The sequence below is a fragment of the Polyodon spathula genome, chromosome 34, assembly GCF_017654505.1.
Source record: "Polyodon spathula isolate WHYD16114869_AA chromosome 34, ASM1765450v1, whole genome shotgun sequence".
NCBI lineage: Eukaryota > Metazoa > Chordata > Actinopteri > Acipenseriformes > Polyodontidae > Polyodon > Polyodon spathula.
The window spans coordinates 831,654-840,815 of NC_054567.1; the positions used below are offsets into that span (position 1 = coordinate 831,654).

General features: G+C 38.5%; 1 pseudogene; it reads right to left on the bottom strand.

Moving 5' to 3' along the window:
• Positions 1-3,120: 3,120 nt before the first annotated feature.
• On the bottom strand, positions 3,121-7,096 carry LOC121303614 (annotated as a pseudogene).
• Positions 7,097-9,162: the final 2,066 nt, after the last annotated feature.

Below are 9,162 nucleotides of genomic sequence, written 5' to 3' on the forward strand. Positions count from 1 at the left end.
ATCAGAATACATATCTCCAAGAATACAGAACACCAAGACTATTAAGCTCACAAGCACCTTTGCTTTATATTCTTAGGACACACGGCCTTACACGAGTTAGCTAACATGACTATAACGTGATTTTCTTTGTTATAATATGTGCTGCTTTGATATAATAGTTTTTGAATAGTTGCACACAATTCTCATACATCTTATACAGATCAAGGTGTATCAGACACATGCACATAGTTTTTCCAATTGACGTTTTTTGTCCAGTATGTTTGAATTAATCGGAGATAATGCATATAAGAATATATCACTTGGCAAAGAAAGTGTTATGTAATTAACCGTGACAATAATATCTGTTTTTGTTTTTGTTAGGCAAATAGATTTGCCTCTGTTTGTTGCTGCTTCTGATCTTTTACAGAACTTTTCTTTTATTATAAATGTACTTTTCTATTGTTGTAAACAAACTATATGTCTCTAAGCTTATTTGTTGGTATTTTCAAAACCTATCTAATATTCTTTTTTGTATGCTGTATTAATAATAATAATACAAAGGTTTCAAGTGTTGATCTTCTCAGCCTGGAACTTACAATCAGGTCAAACAATCTGCTGACAGAGTAAACACGTGAGCAGGGAGGGGTGCACATTCTAATAAAGCCCAACAGCCTTGAATGCACTCAGACCACATGGAGAAGCAGGTACTGTGTAACACTTCTTTGATCACTCTGAACCAGCCAGATTGCAGACAAGGTACATACCGCACACAAGGTGAGCGCCTGATGTTAATTGAGGGTCTGCAGTAGTAAGCTTTCAAGATCCTGGTTCTCAGTGGTTGATGTTGCCTTGGCTAGCTAGCATTCCCCTGTTCTGGCTGCAGATGTGTTCAGGAAGGAGTATGAATGATATCTATTGTACGATGTTGTAAAATTGGAAATCGAGCGTTAGCATAATAGAAACACAAAAAAAGAATTAAGTAATGATTAATTTTACTAGAAAACACCCTTACAAGCATCAGCTGTTCATTAAATCTCATGCATACCAAGGCTGAGCAAGTACATTGTTAATCTATTAGGAAAACAGGAGAGAGAAACAAAAAACACTGCATTAAACTTTCATTTTATACATTTCATTTTATACATTTTCTTCTGTATAAAAGTATGTTCTAAAATATTAAAGTTTACCAATCACACAATCATGAATTGCCAAAAGCACAACATGTCTAGTATTGCTGATAAAACAGATTTACTCTTGAAAAATGATTTTACAGACATAAATTGAGATAAATTGAACTCTGTTTTGAGGAATAGATTTGCATATATATCCAAGAGTGCATTCAAAGACATGAACCAAAAAACATATTTAACCTTTTTTTTTTTCCGTTCATTAAATAGATGTATTTATTTCTATGAAAAAGGTATAGAAGGCATTTTTGTGCCACTTCAAAAGATGCTCCATTTTTACAATGACATTAGCATTGTTTGTCTTATGTCTTAACATTGAACAACTTACACTTTTCATTACCATTTCTTTTTTATGCTTCTCCATTCTTTTGGGACATCAGCAGACTTTACCAGGGTGTTATTTTACTAGAATGCTTTTACACTGTAGATCAAAGCTGCTGCTTATTTACTGCATATTAAACAACTCTTTACACTCTTCAGTGCTCAGTCCTTTGTTATGTGTTTCCATTCCACAGGGATAGCAGCAGGCTTTGCATTATACTCCACTGCAAATTCTTCATTAAATGTAGTCAGCACGTACTTCCAGTAGTCAGAGGCTTCAATACTGGGATCGGGGGGAATGTTGAAGTCAGGGTAGAATCTCTGATAGTCTTTATAGGGATGCCACTCTCCAGCTGTGTCACTATTTTGAAATCTCTGATTACTGAATACAAGAGTTGTACACATTAATTCAGATAGTTTGCCAGAACCCTGTTTAATTCCACCAGCCCTTGTGGTCGATGCACTGATGCGTGGTGCGCTTTGTGGTCTTTCCCTCCTGCCTCACAGGGGACCTTGCAAAACGGACACTGCTTTCCACATGAACAGCTCTTGAATCCTCTTGAACAGCTCGTCCTTGCGGCTTGAATGACAGATTGATAAGTTTCTTCTCAACATCACAATCTTGAGAACCTAATGCAGCCCTTATAGTAACCGTCAGTTCTTTTAAAAGAACCTGGAGATATTGAGCAAAGTTCTTATTGTTTGTATACTTTAGAAACAGCACTGCTCCTACCTTACCCCTGCTAAAAAGTCCTTTTCCAGGTTGCTTCATATCCTCAGGATAAACTTTTACGTGGTCTCGTGCTCAACCGTTTCAGGACATTTTCAATAGCTACTTGAATTTTTGTTCTTATTGTTTCAAGGTTTGGCTTCTAAATCCCCAATCAACTATCTTTTGAAAGACTCTCAACAATCTGATCAAATATCCAGACCTTTACAAAATTTTTATTGTTCCTAATGTACGTCACATAGATTTTGAAATTATCATCTTCCAGAAGTTGCTTTAATATGGAGAACTGGATAATCGACCGGGAGCTGTATATCACAATGTGTATTTCATCTACAGTGTCTTCCCAAGGGCTTTGACGTACTCCCTCACTGCAGGATTGAGGCAGCGCTCAGTGAATTCATCAGTTCTTTTTTGCACTGATCCTTCTCATGGTATATATCAATGAAGTTTGAATAGTACTGACGTGACATTTTTCCAGCGCTATCTTCGGGTGATTTTTTTTCATTGAAGTCCTCATGCATCTTCTGATATTCCCTGGCAGCGTAGCCACAGTTGTGGAACTTCAGATCGAGTGCAAATTGGCTGTTGGTCTTCAGAGTCTCTACATTTTCCAGCTCTTTGTCTATAATTTGCAGTAATTCCCTTTTGTAGTTATCATGATAATTTGCTTTACCTGATGTTTCCCTGAATAAAAACATCTAACATATTTGTATTATTTCATTTGCCATCTCAGTTGATTTTTTTTCTGCTTTTTGTCTTTCAGGTTTCTCTGACAACATCTTCAACCTATTCCCCACATAGACCAAAAACATGGCTTCTCGTTTACTTTCTGGCTGTGACAGAAATTCTCAGTTGTAATAAAGCGTGTTTGTTCACAATCGGTCAACTTTTTCACGTCACTTCTTAACTTGACTGCCGTGCCTTTCTAAATTTCTCTTCAATTTGGTCGGTAGTCTGATACAATATCTCATGTCTTAAACCTTGTAACTTCAGTCTAGAGACTGTCGGATTCCACATTGTTTCAAATTCTTTCTCCAGCTGCTCGTCAGATAAAGGGCTTTTTCTTTTCTTACACTCATGAACTTCTCTTTGTGTATAGCAATGTCGGTCCGCATTTGTTTTTCACAGAGTTTTCAATTTCTCTCCTAAGACTTTTAATGCTGTTCACAAAGCCTTCTCTGTGCTTTTCCACTAGATGAACATTTCCATTCTTTTTCTTGTAATAATTAGCCAGTTTCTCCTGAATTTTGTTTTCTTGCTTTGCCAATTCGGAAGATGCCTCAGCTGTTAAACTGCCCATAAAGTCGTCGTAGTTTGAGCTGCAAAGGTTAGAAATCCTTGTCTCAGCATTTGTTAGCCAGGTATACATGTCCTTCCGGAAGTCCCATTCCTCAACACAGAGATTACTGTAAGCCTCAGTCACTAGACTATTTCTGAAGCTGAAGATGAAATTCTCATATTTAACTGCTTTCCACAAACTTCCCACCCATTCCAAGAACTCTGTAATTTGTGCCGGAGGTTTTTGGTCATTGCAGCTTTTTAACAGCTCAATCAATCTCTTCTTGAACTCATACACAGTCTCACTGTAGCCGAGGTTCACTGGTGCCATTGGAGGGTTACAATGCCACTAGTCCGGGATGTACCAGTTATTGTTCTTTGCGTCATGCTCCGTTATATCAGTGAATTTTCTGTTGGGTCCTTTCTCCATTCTGGTAGCTGCCTGTGTCATCTCATTCAGCTGTTCTAAAAGCATTTTCCTGTCCCGCATGTTTTTGTCATGAGCAGACACGTCCCCCACATTCTGGTGCACAAAGTGACAGTTTGGTTTCTTTCCCTCTTCCTTCATTCTAAGGCATGCACCAAGATCTTAAACGATATCCTTCATCTCTGTGAAGTTCTCCATTGCAATGTTTATTATGGTGTCATCACTCAATCCAATGAACAGTGTTGTAAGCTCTTTTATGTTCATATCTTTCTTCTAGTTGTGCCATTAACAGCATGAAGGCTCCTCTCGTGTATCTACCATTACTAACTGCAAACTGACCACCAAACATTGTTTTGAGGAGGGTAGTCGTCTCAGTGCTTTAGACTTCCAGCAACCAGCACCCTGCTCTAATGTTAGAATTTCTCATGGAGCTTTATTAGAACAACAGTGAGGTACGGTGTCTGGGAGGACAGAGAATCAGAGACAATAAACTGCACTGAAATCTTGCTGCGCTGTTTTAATCTACAAAAAATGTCAAACAAAACACAAATCTCACACACAATACACTTACAAAATAATTAGCAAACGGACCAAAACAAAAGTTTAAAATCAACAGTTCAGGCTGGGTAGAACCTTCAATGAACTTCGTAATAGAAAAACCACAGTAATATTCACACCCAAAACACCTCCACCAAAGGGTTTTATTCTCTTTTAAGCATATGGCTGGAGCCCAATTATCAATTGTTCAATTAGCTCCAACCACATTCTCACATGTATTTTGGCAGGGAAAGGAAATTAACCCCATCCCTGCCAACCACCACAAAACAATATTTATAAACAGGGCACTGCACTGCCAGAATCGGTCACCCACCTTACAGGAACAGGAATTTATGCATCTCCATTCACCAGTTAAAGGGGGAAGCCATCCAACAACACATCTGATTCAAACATGGAAGATGTTCAAACTGCTTGCAGTATTTCTTATAGTCAGTATGTTAGCATGCAGCTTCATAAATCTGCCGCATTTCATTCATGAAATGTTCAATTCCTAAGGAGCTGTTTTATATTTGTCTATGCAGGGCTGCAATTATGTCTTTCCTCTCTGACAACTTGTCAATCTTTCCTTTGTATTCTTCATGAAGACCAGAAAGATTTTTTCGTGCTAAAATCCAAGTTCATCCTAAAAAACTAATTTGTTGTTGTCTCAGATTCTGTATTTCTTTTTGGAGTTTATTCTTATACTTTTCAATAGGCTGGTCTACACTGCTCCTTTTCTATTTTAGCCAGCTCCTTCCAAAGCTTCCCTTGCAATGGCAACTGATATACTTTGTATCGCACCAATCGTTGAGTCTAGATGTGATTTCTGCAGCACTTCTCATAGCGTTCTGACATTCAGTGCTGTCTTCAACTACAGTGCTCCCCAATTCATGTACTTCAGCAGAAAATGCCTTCAAAGGTCATTTTTTGATGAGAATTTTCCATGATATTATTCATAGTTAGTGCATTTGTGACACGAAGTCTGCATCATTGGTCTGCTGTTATTTTTAAATAGAATCTGATTTCCACTTAATTTTATTTATTATGCAAAGTGTTTCATACAGTTTATTGTTTTTCTGTGTATTCTTTGGAAAGTGTGTAACCAAAAACAATTGGGCTTTAATATTTGCTGCAGAGGACAAGAGATTGTATTCGCTGCTGCAATAATGTCCAAAAATATGAAGACTGCCGAGTATGTTTAACATAAAATGGAAAACTGTTTCTGAAAGGAAAGAAGATCTCCACGAAGGTTGGCAACAGCGACAGGTTCTGAAAAAATGTCCAAGTTGTTCATTTCACAAAGACGTTACCAACCTATTTCCACTACACCGTTTGCAATTCTCCGTGGAACGTCACACATTCCACATCACGATGGATAAAGACATCATCGTACTGCTGGAGGTTGCTGAGAACCTGATTCAGAATCTGAGACTTTGATAACCTGCAGTCACCCAGCCTGATAAAAGAGATCATTGGCATGATAGTGCTGACTATAATGTCTTTTCAAACCCTTTTGTATCCGCTAATGAACAGGGTCTAAACTTCTTCACAATGCTTCAACTTCTATACTGGCTGCTGCTGTAGTCGGGGAGCAAGAGAGGTACACAAACTGGCATATCGACAATTTTAATAGCATTTCCTGCTGCAGGAAGCTATCTGAGCACAGAAAGAGTGATGTTACTAAATCAAGTGGATTGATTGTATTACTCTCTTGATCATCATTACTACCGATAAGTTCAAGAACAATATCAGGATGTTGTAATGCCGAGTCTGTTCTGTCTCAGCAGCACTGCACTTGGTACTCCGAGCTGTCACTTTTACCATCGTTATTCTTTTCAGAAAGCACCAGGGAAGTTTCTTTAGTTCCTGAATGTGTTCATCAGTAATACTCTCTGATCCGATCTCAGACCGTAATCCTGCCTGGGAAGCAGTTCTCCAGTCCCAGCTTGCACAGCTCATCTAGATATTGTTCTGAAAGGGAATCAGTAACAGGTGTCTACATAGCTTAAGTAATAAATAATTTGGATCAGTAGAATGTTTACATGTATATGCATCACTAATGATTACATTTGAACACGAGCAAGGCACCAATACTCTTAATATTAGGCATTGGCAAATGAAAAACATTTATTCTGATTGGGTGTACATCAAGATTTACTGACTGCAGGTGATTTAATTTTGACAGTCAGTAATGCGAGTCATTTATTTCAGCAAAAATGCTATTCATTCATTACTGTTAAGTGTTAATCTGCTGTCTTTTAGTTTTCAGCCTTCCGGCAGGTGGACAAGCATATTACTTGAGGTTTAAATTAAACTCACCTACAAAGCAACAACCCCTCATAAGAGTTATATCTGTCCGTGAATTAATATCTTTAAAAAGTAAAAATAAATCTAGATGCAATTGTTTCTCTTTCTGCTGATTAATAGCACCTGCTGGGTTTTTTGCAGCAATTCTCTATTCTCTACTGAGTCCATATTTCGTAGAATATATCGATTTACAATCCCTACTGACGCTAGTGAGTATGTCAGCTCTACCGTTGAATAGTTCTTTAAAATGATACTTTTACCTTCTATGTCAAACATCAGACCCATGGGGCATGAATTAAATAACACCTACCCGGAACCATTTTTCTCCATCACATCGGTTTTATGTATGACCGCAAATGTATGCAATACAAAAATTGAAAGCAGAGGTGATATAGGAAGCTAATACTCTTAGTTGTAAGGAACTGATCCTTGCTTGAATAGACAGATGTAGAAGTAAGCATGCTCTGGGTCCCATTCTCCAGCACTGTGGTGAATTTGAAGGTATACTCTGTCCCAGGTCTCAGCTTAGCGATGACTGTTGAATTGGAGCGTGCAGTGATTGTCTTGGTGACTGCTATCAGAACTAAAGTAGGTAATGTTAAAGCTGTTTTTCAGGTTGCCACAGCTTAGAGAAACAGTGTCACTTCCCACTAAACATATATTTATCTCTCCAAGAGGAAGTTCTGGAACGGAAAAGAGAGCTGATGTAACAGAAAGTAAAATGAGAGACAAATATTCTGAAGACGAGTTGTAAATAAATCATTCTTGTACAGAGAAATCTTGAAACAGACATTTCTGGATCCCTTGAGTAGTAGAGGTTAACAGGTCTGTTGGACCATGAGGTTTATCCTGGTCTTGAGGATTTGGGATGATGGGTGTCGCGGCCAGAGTTCTTTCTGATCTCGGCACTACTCTTCTGGAGTCCTTAGCAAAGTGAGTGATTTGGTTTTGGAGTTCAGCCTCTTTAGCACTCTCACCTGGTACAATCTTCTCTCATGACATCTCTGATGTTTCTGCAGGGAGATATTACACAGTGACTGAATTACAGGCATACCTTGCATCTGATGGAGGAATTAAATCTAATGCATTGCTGCAGTAATACCCTAGAGTAGGGTTTTGAGTGAGTGCAGTTAAGAAATCACAGGACTGTATGCAGTTGAAGCTGCAGACCCTGGAGCTTGTCGTCAGTGGTTATAAAAGGGCTCCAGACAAACTTTGCCTTAGGTGTAAATGGCTCTTAGACCTAAAAAAATGGTCACCAAATCCTATTGCTGGGTTCCACTATGAGAGCATGCTGGTTGCTATAACATTCTTCTTCTTAAAATATAACTAGCTGACACACTAAAATTGCCAAATCAATAGACAACACTTGCAAAATGAGACACTAAAATTGTGACCATGTTTTTACTCAATTGTTTGTTGCCTCATTCTGCGAAATGCAAATCAGTATGCTGCAGTATATACTATTATTAATTCCCTATTATACTAAGTGGTAGACTTTCCAATTACAATCCCAAATAAATTAGCCTCAAACTCCTGACGGAAAACAATACGACCAAATCGCTCATATCTGGGGTAGATGCAGCTGCTGAAAAAAAAGATGGAACGGACAAAAAAAATAGGTTCGGGTTGACTCAAGACTTTATTTAGGAACCCTACGATTTGACTGGAGAAAGACAACATTTATTCTCTACGGTTATCATACAACAAATTTCACAGATACCATGAATCTGTGATAACAGTGAGAAAGGTTGGTAGGCTATTCAGTATTTGGTGCCTGTGGGTGCAGGCATTTTTGCGAGTGATTTTTTTTTTTTTTTTTGGACTATGGAATAAGTTTATTGCAGCTGGTGGAGCTCCATCACTGGACTTTAAATAGGACTAAGACACATCCTTGTTCGTGGCTCCAGAAAGACGAGAGACGTCCTGGTGAATCTGATCCTGGCTCTTGCTAGACTGGCCAGTTACAAGACCAGGAAGTGTGAGATCATCGGGAAAAATTTTTTTCGACCCCTTCTGAAGCCTCCTCCCGGGGCAGGTTCTCTAACGTGTCTATAATGTAGTCCTTCCCCGGGGGCTAGTGCAGAACGCATCGAGCTAAATAAGCGGCTTACATCGTACATAAACAAAGGTGGTGCATCAAAGTTTTGCAAACACAATATTTGTAAAAAAAAAAAAAAAAAAAAAAAAAAATACCTTCTTACCCTCCTTCTTCAGAGTCGTTTCAGATTGACAGTACAAGGCAGAAACATCGATTTTATAGAACAAAAGTAACGTGGCTGTCCAGTGAACGTGGGACCTCTCCCTGCAGAAACGCAATGTTATAATTATTTCCCAAGGCCCTATCAAATTTGAATGCCCTGCTTAATGCCGCGACGAAACGCTGCAATGGATTC